At 40.2% G+C, this 15,337-nt stretch overlaps 1 protein-coding gene across 3 annotated transcripts in view; it reads right to left on the minus strand.

Annotated features, from left to right (window-relative positions):
• LOC132400674 (hippocalcin-like protein 1) overlaps positions 1-10,762 on the minus strand; it is a 56,865-nt gene extending 46,103 nt beyond the window's left edge. Inside the window, exon 1 of one of the 3 annotated variants that reach the window (XM_059981893.1) lies at positions 10,466-10,762. The gene's annotated coding sequence lies outside the window, so the exon portion shown is untranslated. Of the gene's footprint in view, positions 1-10,444 lie in introns of all 3 variants that reach the window. The other 2 variants (XM_059981891.1, XM_059981890.1) reach the window with 2 other exon arrangements.
• Positions 10,763-15,337: the final 4,575 nt, after the last annotated feature.

The raw sequence follows: 15,337 nt of genomic DNA on the forward strand, positions 1-15,337 counted from the left end.
CAATTTTGCAGCAAAGACACTAAATTAGAAATGTGAAAAATATAAAAAATACAAATTTGCCAGAAAGGAGGGTGTAGTGTAAGGTCATGAAGCAGTAGCATACTATATTGGAAGTTCATCCACATGGGCTCCTAAAAAATTAATTCTACTTCTGAAATTGTGCTGAAACTGGAGAACACGTTGAAAACTTGGTGGGGGGGGGGTGGACAAATGTAACCACACCACTAGTTTCTGGAGGTCATGAGTAGCTGCATGCCCGGTGATTTCTCTTACTAGATAGATAGACAGACACTTTATTGATCTCAAGGGAAATTACAGTTCACAGTAGCATTAAAAGAGCACAGATATACAAATATTAGAAGAGACGTAGAAAGAATAAAGAGTAAGTTACAACAGTTTAACAGAAAGGGGTCATCACTTCCCCGGCTACAGGTTGACTTATTATAGAGCCTAATGGCCAAGGGCAAGAGTAACTTCATATAGTGGCTCTTTGGAGCAGTGTATTTGTCTTAGTCTATTACTAAAAGTGCTCCTATGTTCAGCTAAGGTGGCATGTAGCAGGTGAGAAACATTGTCCAGAATTTTCCATTTTGTCCTTTGTTCTAATCCCTGGTTTAGAACTAGTAACCCTTGGTTTAATAGTTCAGAAAGTTTTCACAAGGTTATGGACATATTTTTTCCAAGCATCAAATATTGTTGTAGAGACACAAATGATCAGTTCCCAGCTCATCGTTTCAGTAGAGATACAGACACATAAAATACACCATTATAACAAATAAGTGAGGGTTCATAAATTTCAAAAATTTTGTCATTTCAGAGTTTTACTGCATCATGTAAAGGCCAAGTTTCAAGGCTACATAGTCAAATTTTAGTAATTTAGCAATTTTGTAAACACAAATATAAAACCAGAATGTCCTAGAAATGAGGAATTTGTTACAGAATTAGACCAAAAGGAAATGTATGATAATGCATTTTGGTAAAAGGAATGATTAGTGTTAACCATTATCTAAATGGGGAGAAGGTGCAAGCATCAGAAGTGCAGAGGGACTTAGGAGTCCTTGTGCAAGACTCCCAGAAGGTTAATTCACATGTTGAGTCTGTGGTAAAGGCAGCAAAAGCTATGTTGGCACTTGTTTCAAGGGGGATTGAATATAAAACCAAGGAGACAATGCTGAGCCTTTGTAAGACACTGGCCAGGCTGCACATCAAGTACTGTCAACAGATTAGGGGCCCAAATCTCAGAAAGGATGGACTGTCATTGGAGAGAGTCCAGAGGAGGTTCACAAGGATGATTTTGGCAATGAAGGGGTTAACATGTGAGGAGCGTCTGGCAGCTTTGGGCCTGTACTCACTGGAACTCAGAAGAATGCAGAGGGAACTCATTGAAACCTACCAAATGTTAAAAGGACCAGATAAGGTGGTTGTGGAGAGGATGTTTCCTCAGGTGGGGGAATCCAGAACTAGAGGACATAGCCTCAAAACTGAGGGGTGACCTTTTAGAACAGAGATAAGAAGGATTTTTTTTTTAAGCTACAGAGTAGTGAATCTGTGGAATGCTCTGCCACTGACTGCAGTGGAGGCCAAGTCTGTGGGTATATTTAAAGTGGAAGATGATAGTTTCCTGATTGGTCGGGACATCAAAGGATATGGCAAGAAGGCAGATGTATAGGGTTGAGTGGGATCTGGGATCAGCCATGGAATGTCACAATAGATTCAATGGGCTGAATGGCCTAATTCAGCTCCTATGTCTTATAATCTTAAGAGGTTGTTCTCTTTGTTGCAAATAAGATTGACAGATAACTATTTTAATATGAAAGACGGTGGAAATCTGCTTCTATTAGTAGTTGATCTAAAATCCACAGGACATAAAATTGATAAATAGGTGCGAGGGAAAGTTGTGTATTAAAGGAAAGCAGAGAATACGAACACAAGAAAATCTGCAGTTGCTGTAAATCCAAAGCAACACACACAAAATGCTGGAGGAACTCAGCAGGTCAGGCAGCATCTATGGAAAAGAGTAAACAAGACCTTCCTTTAGGACTGAAGAAGGGTCTTGGCCTGAAATGTTGACTGTTTACTCTTTTCCATAGATGCTTCCTGACCTGCTGAATTCTTCCAGCATTTTGTGTGTGTGTTGCAAAGCATAGAATAGATCTCATCTGGAACTTTGAATTTAATGCTGAAAACACTAAAAAATGTATTGGACAGGCAGTAGCAAAATTTTGCAGGTACACAGGGAAGAAAAGCAAAGAAAATGGACTTGTGGAATTGCTCCACTAAGGGCTGGTACAAACTCAAAGGGCCATAAGAAATCTGACTATTAAAGAGCTGGTATCATGTCCAAAGGTATACTGATTTTTACTACTGATGCAACTATCCCAATTCTAGGTAAACTACCTATGCTAATTCCTGCTCCCAAAATTCCCCAATTAAAAAGGGTTAAAGTTTCTGCCCATGAAACTGTTCACCTTGTCATTGTGCACTGCACAAATAATTTTGTTCTTTTTCACCAAGCACCTTGACATTCCCACCTTTTACTGTTCATCGTGTACTCATATTTAAAATTACCTCATAGTCAAAAGGAATTCCCACTCTACATTTTTAGTTATTTTTTCAGGCAACAAGCATAGCTGGCTAGCTAACTATTAATTGCCCATCGCTGATTGTCTTTGAGAAGCTTTAAGCCACTTCTTGAACTCTAATAGGCTTTCTAAAGACAGTTGCACCCTGGTGTTGTGGAACCAGTTCTAGGATTTAAACACACTAAGGCACTGGGAAACAATTTCAGGTCAGAATGATGCAGAAACTGAAGGGCACGCTGCAGGTTGTGGAGCTTTCACACTTCCTTGTCTACCCTATTGGTAGTGAACACAAGTTTGTGAGGAGCTATTGAAGAAATATAGATGGGTAACTCCAGCTCATTTTAAAGATAAGCACTATAATCATTGTACATGGTGGTGAAGGGACAAGTGCTGGCTGATCAGTTAACTCAGTCGCTTTGTCACCTTGGGTGGTGTTGATCTTTGTGAGGCTTGTTGAAACTGTGCTCGTCCAGGTAAATGGGGCATATTCCATTGCCTTCCTGACTTGTGCCTGTTAATCGTGGAAGGGTCTTTTGTCACAGGATATCCAGCCTCTGGCCTGCTTTACTTGCCGTACGTGGACAATCCAGTGAGGCTTTTCTGAACCTCAGTAAACTGATGGTGAGATGCGCACTGGTAACACCATTGAACATCAAGAACAAGCTGTTAAATTCTCTGTTGACAGAGACAGTTATTGTCTGATGCTTTTATGGCATGAATGCTACTCACCACTTTGCAAATGATATCTTGACTTTGCTTCTTTTTTTTTGGTTGCAAACAGAAGTGAAGATTTTGCAAGGCTGCAAATCACACATCTGATCTTATGATGAAAGAAAGGGCATCGATAAAGCAGCTTATGTTCAAGCCCAGGACATTGTCCCATAGGCTACTACTACAATACTTGGGGTTGGGACAATTGGCCTCCATTAACCTCAACCACATTTCTTTGTGGAAAGTACAACTCCAGATATTGGAATGTCTTCTCCTTGATGCCTTTTAATCTCTGTTTTATCCGGGTTTATTGATCCCACACTCCATTAAAAGCTGCCTTGACGTCAAGGACAATCATTCTTATCTCACCTCTGAATTGAGTTGTTTAGTCCGCATTGTCCTGTGGTGCAGGCAGAATGGCGCTGGACAACCTAGACTGAATATCACAAGCAGATTATTTGCAATTGAATCTTGTACAGAACTCTAATGACACTTTCCATCACTTTGCAAAATGACAGAGGGGAAAAAAGTAATCTTCAGTAATTATTGTATTTGTTATATTCAATCTCCTCAGCAGCTTTCTGATCACATGGAATGAACTGAAGTGACTGGACTGGCTTCTGAAATGTGGGAATCTCAAGAGGAAGTCCAGGAGAATCATACATTCATAACTTCTGGTTGAACATGGTTACAAGTACTTCAGTCTCAGTTTTGACACTCAAACTGGAACTCAAGCTGAGTAGCCGCACAAGAAAGTGCACGGGGACATTTTTAGAATCTCGTCTTCCTGTCTGCTGTTTAATTAACCACATCCATTCAAGATGAAATGTGACAGGATTGTAGAGCTTGATCTTATTCTGTTGGCTGGTGGCTCACTTGATAATTTCTAAGGTGCTGTTTTATTTGTTGAGCATACTTGAGAGCAAGAGATTGTGATTGTGAAAATTATGCAATTTTGCTGCTAATAATAACCCATAGCACATTGTGGGTGCTCAGTTTTAGGACTATTTCAGGTGGGAGTGCCACAAAACAAAATGGAGAATGTCTTCAGTGTGAAGACAACTATCCCATTGGGAGGCCACTCCCTGGGTGTTTGTGGGGGGAGGGGGCAGTTGTAAGGAACCAGGCTGAGCATGATTTTGCAATGTACCATTTTGGTGCTTAGGTTTATGTCACATCTATCCGATCATACTTTTGTTGTTTTGAGTATGGTTCTGATTTTTGGTCAAGTCAGAAGGCACTGATGAGACACAGCAGGTAGTTTCTTTCTCTTAAAGAGCAATAGGAACAAATTGGGCTCCTAACAAAACAACGGTCTCAAGTCATTCCTATCAAGCCTATCCAAACCCTAGATAGCAATCTAATTTTAAATTCCACAGCTGCCATGGATTTTACTTACATTGTCTATGACACAGGAAGATATTCAGCCCAGCAGGTGTGTGCTAGATCTCAGCGTCAATGTCATTTCATCTATTTCCCTTTTACCTTGTGCCTTTTTTCTCTCACACATGCCCATCCCCTTCTGATTCTTTTTCAGTTACCTACATTAAAGGATAATTTACATTAGCAATCAACCTACCTTATCAATGGAATGAGAAAGAAAACTACAGGACCCAGAAGGAGCTAGAAATTGCTTGGCGATGGAAAGAACTCACAGACTGCACATTGGGATTGAACCCAGGAGACCCTGGCACTGCAATCCAGGTAATTTGGATGCATGGTAGCTTCGCCCCAACACCCTTACAACGCCAGCGCCCAAGAAGGGCAAGGGACCTATATAATAGACAAAACTGAAAATTTCCACTTAGATGTTATAGCACTGAGTAAGTGGAGCAGAGCAACAGATGAGCCTGCCTGTGGAGAATTCACTTCACTCAAGGGAAATCTGAGCAAACGTAATCCAACTAAAAATACAACCCAAGTAAAAGACAACATCCACCATACAGATACAAGCATAAGCTTGTGGATAGAGCAGCGATGCAAATATTGGAGACCATCACTACGGTTTGAAATGAGATGGCATAGACCTAAAACAACCTAAAACAAAAAAAAAAAATCCCACTAACTAACTGGAAATATTAAACAGACATTTTGTGAAAATAATTATTGTTACTTAATATTTTGAAAAATCCCACTTAGAACGTTCCAAATGTTTCTATTTACAGTTGCTGACATGTTTTTGTCTCAAGAATAGACTAACATCTAGTCACATAATTAAATATTTTACAGCTATTTTGATGCTTCAAGTAAAAGAAAACTAAAATGTGCCTGACTAATTGGGTACAAGGTAACCAGAAGCCAAAAATATTGAACAAAGAACTGAAACTCAAGTATTAAAATTAAATCACAAAATTTTCATCTCAGTGCCCAGTGACCAAACATAAATGACTAATCATTCTCTCCCTGCAGCACAATACTGTCACAAATAAACTCTCGAAGGCAAAGTATGTGGCTGTGCATTTTTAAGCATCTCTATCACCAACTTTGAAAACTTCTCCAAATAGCAACTAGCAACTGGCCCTGCTGCTGTCGCTTGAGTGACAGATCAATCTCAGCCAATGAGGGTCTAGCTATTACAAGTTATACCAAAGCTACTGATGCAACACCACCCCAGATTATAAACTGTTCATCTCCAAAAAAATGTTTTAAATTATAATTTCAACACTGTTCGGATATATTAGCAACGTCTGAATTTCCCAGCTAGCAAGGTTGTAAGCCTGTTACCCAGTCATTTTATATTTGTTAGAATTTGGTAGTTTCTATTACAATACAGTTACTGACATTATGCCATAAAAGCAAGCTGAATACAAGGACAAGTTTTAAAATTGAAGTTGCCATACATCTTAATTGGCTTTTAACAAAGTACTGATTGTTGCTAGTTTCTAGCTAATCAATTATTCTGCATTTCTAGATAGTGCAGCTGCCTCTTGTTATTTCACTTACATATAGAAAGAGTTGCACATGTAGTCAAATGTGTAACATGCATTACTTTGTCTGCCTTCCAAATCTGAATTAAAATTTGTTTCAAATCGCAGTACATTAGGCTACTATAATTCCAGATAATGACAAGGTATTTCAAAAGCCATTCCCACTGAAAGCCAATTATTCTAAAATCATTAGGTTTTGTAACTTATTGTGACAGTGAGGCAAAATACAGAATGGAAACTACAGTATATTATCATGTCAAAAGAGGAATCACCTCCAAAAAGACTGGGGAATGAATATTTAAAACTGCAGATGCTACAGGAATGAAATACTGGCAGAGAATGTTGGAAACACTCAACTGGTTATGCTGCATCTTTGCAAAGAAAGGAAATCAAAGACCCTTGATCAGGACAAACAACATCACTCAGTTTTAAAGGAGAAAAAGATTTATTTTTTCACCTCGGTATCTATGCTTTAAAGATAAATTGTGCTGAGGAGAATAGTTTTAGAGCTATACCAGATGTGGATCTCTGTCTATAATCTCTGACATAGAAGCTTTTGATCACCAGCTTCAGGGTTGGTAAGCTACTGTCATGCACCTGCTCACATGGGAAACGGAGAAAAGTCATTATCAGGGCACTAGTCAGAACAGCAGACTACCTCACTGCAATATTAATTAGTAGCTCACAAATCACTGTGGATGAAATATTTCATGACATTTGAGTAACAATAAATATTTTTTTCCTCTGTCAAATCTTAGTAAGATGAAAGGAAACAATCTGGAAAACAAGTTTCGGAACTTTTCTTTCCCATTTGAGATTTTATATAACAAAAAGAACAGCGCTATTAAGTGGTGACTTCACTGGGTTGTTAAGAAAAAAATATATATTTTCTGGTTACAAGAATAATTGCCCCAAAATATAATGCTCAAGCAATTACTAAAATCTGTGTTTATTTTTAGGCAATCTTCTTATTCTCTGGAACTGATTTAAATCGAGTTTTCAAACATTCAATTTTCATACAAGGAAAGAGTTAACAACTGATATGGATAATTTAAGTCATTACCTGAAGAATATGAGAAATAAATATTTTTTCAAGTAGCATATTTACCCTAGCAATTTACAAAGTAAAGCATTTTAAAATAGCACCTTGTAAAAGCTCTTAACACTATAATGCTCACAGCATTACATGATTAGGCTGGCAGAGTGGCAGTCCACAAGGATAGCAAATCCTATTAAGTTTTGGTGATCCATTATATAACTCAAATCTAATTTTCCAGGTTAACCACTACATAAAAAGAAGCTACTTGCAGTTTAAAACCATGAATATTTCAAATGCAGCTGTGTATCATTCCAATGCTGACCACATTTACTGCATTATTTTAAATATTAGAAACCAAAGTAATGCTGTAGCAGGCTTTTGCATCTATAAAAATATTTGCCATTACCAATGAAACATGCATGTATTAATTAAAATGCAAATGCATACAGACTTAAAAAGGATGAATTCATTCAAAAATCAGGCAAGCAAATGTCTTGCCACAATAATGGGGATGGAAATGTACACAAGTTCCTATAAAGCATGGCACATAGTGGAAGTATACAAAATGTTAATGAAACATACTACTGGAGGAAGTGAATCCCAATTATACCTTAACACTGGTTAACAAAGTAAATGCTTATTTTTCTTGATTAATCACACTATATTTATAACCATGCAAATTAAATACATAGATACGGTATTATGAGATTGTACAATACAAATTATTTTGAAGAAAGCTCAGCATCCAAGGCATATCTCAATTCAAATAAAGTAATATTTAAACAACCACACACACAAAATGCTGGTGGAACACAGCAGGCCAGGCAGCATCTATAGGGAGAAGTACTGTCGACGTTTCGGGCCGAGACCCTTCGTCAGGACTGACAGTGGCAATCTAATGAACTTCAAAATTATTTGAATTTCTTAGGTCTGTTTAAAGAGTTATTGAAATCAATCTTAAATTATCTCTTTTCTGTCCTTTTGCCTCCATCTCAGGCATGTAACATTGATTTAGGCAATGAGTTTGGATCATTTGTTTCTACTTCTTAAGTGGAAAGTCCTCCCATCTTGCTTGTATACCAGTGGCATTCCATTTCATTCACACATGAAATAATATACTGCACCTATCTGAAGTACCATAAGGGAAGCAAAACAATTTGTAGGTGAATAAAATATAATTTCCTTCAATTTGTGGGGCATTATATTTTAAAGACTTGGTTCACATTACAAAAAGAATTTTAACTCCACTAAGCAACTAATAACACATGCCAACATTAATGGATATAGGTCAAACATTTTAAAAGACAGGTGTAAGAAAAAGAAACTCCCACTAGTCTAATAAAAGATGTGCTGTTTGAGTACACTAATTGGCACAACTAAGGAAGTTTTAATTTGGCTTGCAATTGTAAATGACCTTGGAAGGTTTGATTAAAAGCTTTGAATATCAAATACTGAACTTCCCCTCTTATTAACTACTATTATAGCAAGTATTAAATGTTGAAAATTAATTTCCCGAACGCTGCATTATTGAATCTGGTTACAAAACACATCTTATTGAGCATTACCAAAGAGCTGTTATTATATTATCGCACAATCTAAACAAAATTAATCATTTCTTTCAATGAGACACATATGGGAAAGGTGGGCCCTTCATCATACAAACTATTCGTTTCCGATAACTCAGCCACTATACGGACTAATTGTCCTTTCGAGCTTGAGAAGGGCCACTGAGGAATTGGTCATACTTATACAGCCAGACATGACTATTAAACAACACACATTTCCTTTCAATATTAACTATTCAGCGAAGTGTGAACGAAGATTAAAAAACCCTTTCAATTGAGTGCAGTTTACAAATTTCCGTCAGACCACTCAGAAATCGCAACTGATGCATCGTTGCGTCAGCTTCGAACTAGTGTTTTTCTTCCGCAAGTTTGAATTGCAAAGGAAATGGGCAAGGAGATACTGGTCACTGGTGAGAAGAACGTCCTTCACACAATCAGATTTTGGGTACTTAAAAATAACAAAGACACACACTGTTTTGAGCTTTATAAGTATTCCCACTTGCACACTGCAGACTGGTAAACAACATGCGAGAAGATTCCCCAACAACATTGTTTGGACAAAAAGGTCTCTGTCACAAACTGTTGGCCTTTGCTTACCATTAGTCCAGCCAAGGACTAATACTTGCCAAGTTTCCACATTCTCGCCAGAAAGATCTGTTGCTTGCTTTCAACTCTTTATGAGAGTGGAAGTAAACGATCACAGGTCTGGATTCATAATTTCATACTGTTTATTTACACCAGCCGTAAGTCCTACACCGAAAAGCTGTGTATGTACGACTCTCTCTATCCAAAGATTGCTGTACGTCAGTTATAAAATCCGGTCAAAATGTTTAAAATACAATTTTAGAGTCTGGCAACTTCCTTGTCCTACCAGAATATTAACTTTTAGGATTGAAAGCTTTTCCCCCATTTGACAACAATTAAGTATGTGATTTAGCATAACTCACCCTGCCTAGACCTTATTCGATTAAGGGTATTTCTTCTCTCTGAACGTCATGGGACCCTTAGCTTATTGTATACAGCAGTGTTTTGGTGCTGCATCTAGCAAAACGGAAAGGAGTTAAATGTTTGAAGCTGGTGGCCAATAATGAGAACAGTGCAAATAAGCGAGTCACCATTCACTCTAGGTAGATACTGTAGCGATCAGTGAGCGAGAGATTTTCACAACAAGAATGTTGGATACCCGCTAACCACCTCGAAGACAGTTACACGCCACGAGCTAGGCTTTCGAGTAACAAAACACTGTAGTAAAACACTACAGATACAAAAAACACCTTTTGGAACCCGAATTGTTAATCTACTTTTCAACGCTGTGATCTCCAGAGAGAGAAATAACAAGTTTCCAAAACAAAAGCTGAATCTAGTCGATACGATATTGTAAATATGTCGCGGTTATTGTGCAGTCTAAAATGTCAGAATGCGGCCTCGGGAAGAAAAGGGGGCGTGAATACTTGCTGAGAAACTGTTGAGAGGAAAAGAGATGAAGGCGGACGTGGGGTGGTGGGGTTTGATGGCAAAGAGTCCGGCCTTTCCATACTTTTTCCTCGGACCCCCCTTCATGCTCGCTCGCACAGCCGGATAGTTGCACAGTTTCTCGCTCTGCAATCCCGCAGCACGTACCTATAGAGACTCACCGTTTACCTCAGGGGGGAGTTCCGAGCAGACCTTTCTCCTTCGCTTTGACTTTCTAACTCCGGCGTTCAGTCTATATTGTCAAAATCTTATTTCAGAAAAGTAGCTGAATAGCAATAAGAAACTTTAAACTAAATAAAAGATTGCAACAATTTTTGTACTAATTTAGTACAAGGTGGTCGGGCAGCAGTGAGCATAGGCAGTGCGTGCAGACATGCATGCGGTAGAGCTGAGTGTCGGCAGAGAGCTCCCCTGCTACAGCTCTTTCCATTTCAGGCCGGGACAAGATGAAGAGGCGCCGTCGCCGCGCTCTACCATGTAACCTTCTCAAGGTCCAGCCCACGCCGCAAATGGGAAGGGTGGGGGAAGAGCCCTTCACTCGCACTGACACTGACAAACCCCCCTCTACACATAGTAACACCTTCCGTCGTCCTTCCAACTGAAACTTGGAAAGGAGCATGCGAGATGTTGAAGTAAGTGTTCTCACACTTCAGCATCTTTTACAAAAGAAAATTCGTAGGTCTCACCCTTCTCCATTTCCACTTAGCACAGCCCAGCCACACTTTGATTCTCGGGGCAGGAAGTGGGACGCGAGGCCCGACTCGGGCTCAGTGCGTATGGACCGTGGCTGGCAGAAGGGTAATTTAATACTGCGGATTTAGTGTCTTTTTAAAAATTAGATAACCCATTTAACCAGGGCGGACATCTAGTTTCAAGATTCATTTCACTGTGTATATATACATACACAAAGAAACAAACTTCCTTGTTTATTTTGCCGGAAGATCCTGAACACATAGCGATATGACCCGCCCCCACCGAGTTTATTTTTGGTGAAGTTGATTGGATTGTAAATGATTAAAATGCAGTTGGTAGAGAACATGCTTTCTGTTATTACGTGATATACTGTTTGGAATATGTTGTCATTAAGTCCAACTTCTGAGAGAAGATATCAAATGTTCTTGCGATTATTTTTCTCTGTTGAATGCCTGAATTACAGCGAAGTTTCGCACAACTATAGAGCATGAGGTGTAGAGGAATACACACAACGCTGCAGAAACTCAAGCCAGGCAGCATCTATGGAAATGAATAAACAGTCGAGGTTTTGGGCCGAGACCCTTCATCAGAACTGGAAAGGAAGAGAAGATGCCGGAACAAGGTGGTTGGGGGCGGGGGAAGAGGGGAGTGAGGACAAGCTGGACGGTGATAGGTGAAGCCAGGTGGGCGGTTAAGAAGCTGGGAGGTGATAAATCGAAAAAGTTAAGGGCAAGAGAAGCAGGAATCTGATCGGAGAGAAGAGTGGATCATGGGAGGAGGAGAGGCACTGGGAAGGTGATAAACCATAAGATATGGGAGCAGAATGAGGTCATTTGGGTCTGCTCTGCCATTTCACCATTTTCCTCTCAACCCCCCTCCTACCTTCTCTCTGCATTCCTTCATCCCCTGCCTAAAAAATAACCTATCAACCTCTGCCTTGAATATACCCAAAGACACAACCACATGTGGCAAGACATTCCACAGATTCACCACTCTCTGACTGAAAAAATATTTCCTCATTTCATTCGAAAAGGATGCTCCTCTATTCTCGGGTTTAGACTCTCCCCTCCACTGGAAACTTCCTCTCCACATCCACTCTATCGAGGCCTTTCAATGAGGTCACCCCTCAATTTTCTGAACCAGTGTGTACAGGCCCAGAGCCATCAAATGTTCTCCAAATGACAAGCTGTTCAATCCCAGAATCCTTTTCAAGAACCCACTAATGTCACATTCGCCTTCCTCCCTGATGCACTATCAATAACTCCAAAAGACTGGAAGTAGAGTAAACACTGAAGGGCTTTTATTAGCAGTAAAACAGAGCCTGCCCATGCCAGATGTCTGCCCTGGACTGTGGGAGGAGCAGTGACACAATCATCTTTATCCAGGGGTCTGTGGGAGGAGCCACAGGAGCAGTCAGCAGAGGGGCGTGTCCAGACAGATATACATGGTTTACCACACTCACCACAGACTCAACCTGCAAATTAACCTTTAGGGAATCTTGTACAAGAACTCACAACTCCCTTTGCACCTCTGAATTTTGCATTCTCTCTCCATTTAAAAAATGGTCAATCTTTTTATTTCTCCTACCACAATGCATAATCATACACTTCCTGACACTGTATTCTATCTGCCACTTCTTTGCCCATTCTCGTAATCTATCTAAGTCCCTCTGTAGCCTCTCTACTTCCTCAAAACTACCTGCCCCTCCATCTGTCTTCATATAGTGTGCAAACTTTGCAACAAAGCCATCAATTCCATCATCCAAATCATTGACATATAATGTAAAAAGAATTGGCCCCAACATAGGCTTTTGTGGAACACCATTAGTCACTGTCAGTCAACCAGAAAAGGCTTCCTTTATTCCGACTCTTTTCCTCCTGCCAAACGGTCACTACATTATTCATGCTAGAAACTTTCTTGTAATACCATGGGTCCATAGCTTGTTGAATGCCATGTGTGGACCTTGTCAAAGGTCTTCTGAAAATCTAAGAACACAGGATTTGCAGGCTTCGTCTGCCGGGGTTCTGTGAGAGATTGTGATTAAAAAAACACATAGTTTAGTGAACTTTGCACAATGTGTGATGCTAGCACTCGTAGTGGGGGCCACTCACCAAGCAGCCCCATTAACAATTTCAGCCCAGTATGGGCAGTGTGCAGTGCAAAGAATACAGAACGTAGAAAACCTACAGCACATTACAGGCCCTTCAGCCCACAATGTTGCGCCAACCAGCTAACCTAATTTAAAAGCTGCCTAGAATTTCCCTTCCACATGACCCTCTATGTTTCTAAGCTCCATATACCTATCTAAAAGGCTCTTAAAAGACCCTATTGTAGCTGCCTCCACCACCGTCCCTGGCAGTGCATTCCACACACCCACCACTTTCTGTGTGAAAATCTTATATCTGACATCCCCCCTGTACCTACTTCCAAGCACCTTAAAGGTATGCTCCCTTATGTTAGCCATTCCAGCCCTGGGAAAAAGCCTCTGGCCTCTTATCACCTTACACAGCTCTATCAGGTCACTTCTCATTCTCCATTGTTCCAAGGAGAAGAGGCCAAGTTCATTCAACCTATTCTCATAAGGCATGCTCTCCAATCCAGGCAACATCCTTGTAAATCTCCTCTGCACTCTCTCCATAGCATTCGCATCCTTCCTGTGACCAGAACTGAACAGGGTACTCCATGTGGGGCCTCACTAAGCTCTTTTCCAGCTGTAACATTACCTCACGGCTCTTGAACTCAATCCCACAGTTGATGAAGGCCAACACACCATACGCCTTCTTAACAACACTGTCAACTTGCGCTGCAGCTTTGAGTGTCCTATGGACACAGACCCCAAGATCTCGCTGATCCTCCACACTGCCAAGAGACTTAACATTTATATTATATTCTGTCTTCAAATTTGACCTACTGAAATGAACCACTTCACACTTATCTGGGTTGAACTCCATCTGCCATTTCTCAGCCCGGTTTTGCATCCTATTGATGTCCCGCTGTAACCTCTCACACTCATCCAGAATATTCATGACACCACCAACTTTTGCATCATCAGCAAACTTACTAACTCATCCCTCCACTTCCTCATCCAAGTCATTTATAAAAATCACAAAGAGGAGGGGTCCCAGAACAGATCCCTGTGGAACACCACTGGTCACTGTCCTCCATGCAGTGACGCAATTTACTCACCACTGAAATAAGATTCATTGGTCTATAATTTCCTGGGTTATCTCTACTCCCTTTCTTGAACAAGGGAACAATGTTTGCAACTTTCCAATCTTCTTGTACTTCTCCCGTCCCTATTGATGATGCAAAGATCATCACCAGAGGCTCAGCAATCTCCTCCCTCGCTTCCCACAGTAGCCTGGGGTATATCTCATCTGGTCCTGGTGACTTATCTAACTTAATACCTTTCAAAAGCTCCAGCATATCCTCTTTCCAAATGTCTGCACACTCAAGTGTTTCATTCTGCTGTAAGTCATCCCCACAATTGCCAAGGTCCTTTTCACTGGTGAATACTGAAGCAAAGTATATATTTAGTACCTCCACTACCTCCTCCAGTTTCACACATGTTATACTCTCACTCCTGATTGGTCCTATTCTCACACGGCTCATCCCCTTGCTCTCCACATACTTGTAGAATGCTTTGGGGCTTTCCTTAATCCTGCTTGCTCAGGATTTTTCATACTCCCTTCTAACTCTCCAAATTTCATTCTTGAGCTCCTTCCTGGCACCCTTGTAATTTTCTACAGCTCCAGCAGTACCTAGTTTCTTGAATCTTTCATAAGTTTTTCTTTTCTTCTTAACTAGACTTTCAACATCCTTTGTACACCATGGTTCTTTTACCCTAACACCCCTTCCTTACGTCAATGGAACATACCTATGCAGAATGCCATCCAAATGTTCACTGAATGTCCACATTTCCATCATGCATTTCGTCAAGAACACCTGCTTCCAATTTATGTTCCCAAGTTCCTGTCTAATAGCATCATATTTCCCCCTACACCAATTAAATGTTTTCCCAAATTTTCCATTCCAAACCCTCTCCATTGCTATAGTAAAGGAGATAGAGTTATGATCACTACCTCCAAAATGCTCTCCCACTGAGAGATCTGACACCTGAACAAGTTCATTTCCCAATACCAGATGAAGTACAGCCTCTCTTACAGGCTTATCTACATGTTGTGTCAAGAATCCTTCCTGAACACACCTAACAATCTCCACCCCATCTAAACCCCTTACTCTAATATTAGGAAGGTTAAAATCATCCATCACAAGAACCATAGGATGTTTTTATTTGATTGAGTCTGTTCTTAGTCGCAAGTTATAGGAGGCCAGTGATATTTGCAC

The sequence above is a fragment of the Hypanus sabinus genome, chromosome 10 (assembly GCF_030144855.1).
Source record: "Hypanus sabinus isolate sHypSab1 chromosome 10, sHypSab1.hap1, whole genome shotgun sequence".
Lineage (NCBI taxonomy): Eukaryota > Metazoa > Chordata > Chondrichthyes > Myliobatiformes > Dasyatidae > Hypanus > Hypanus sabinus.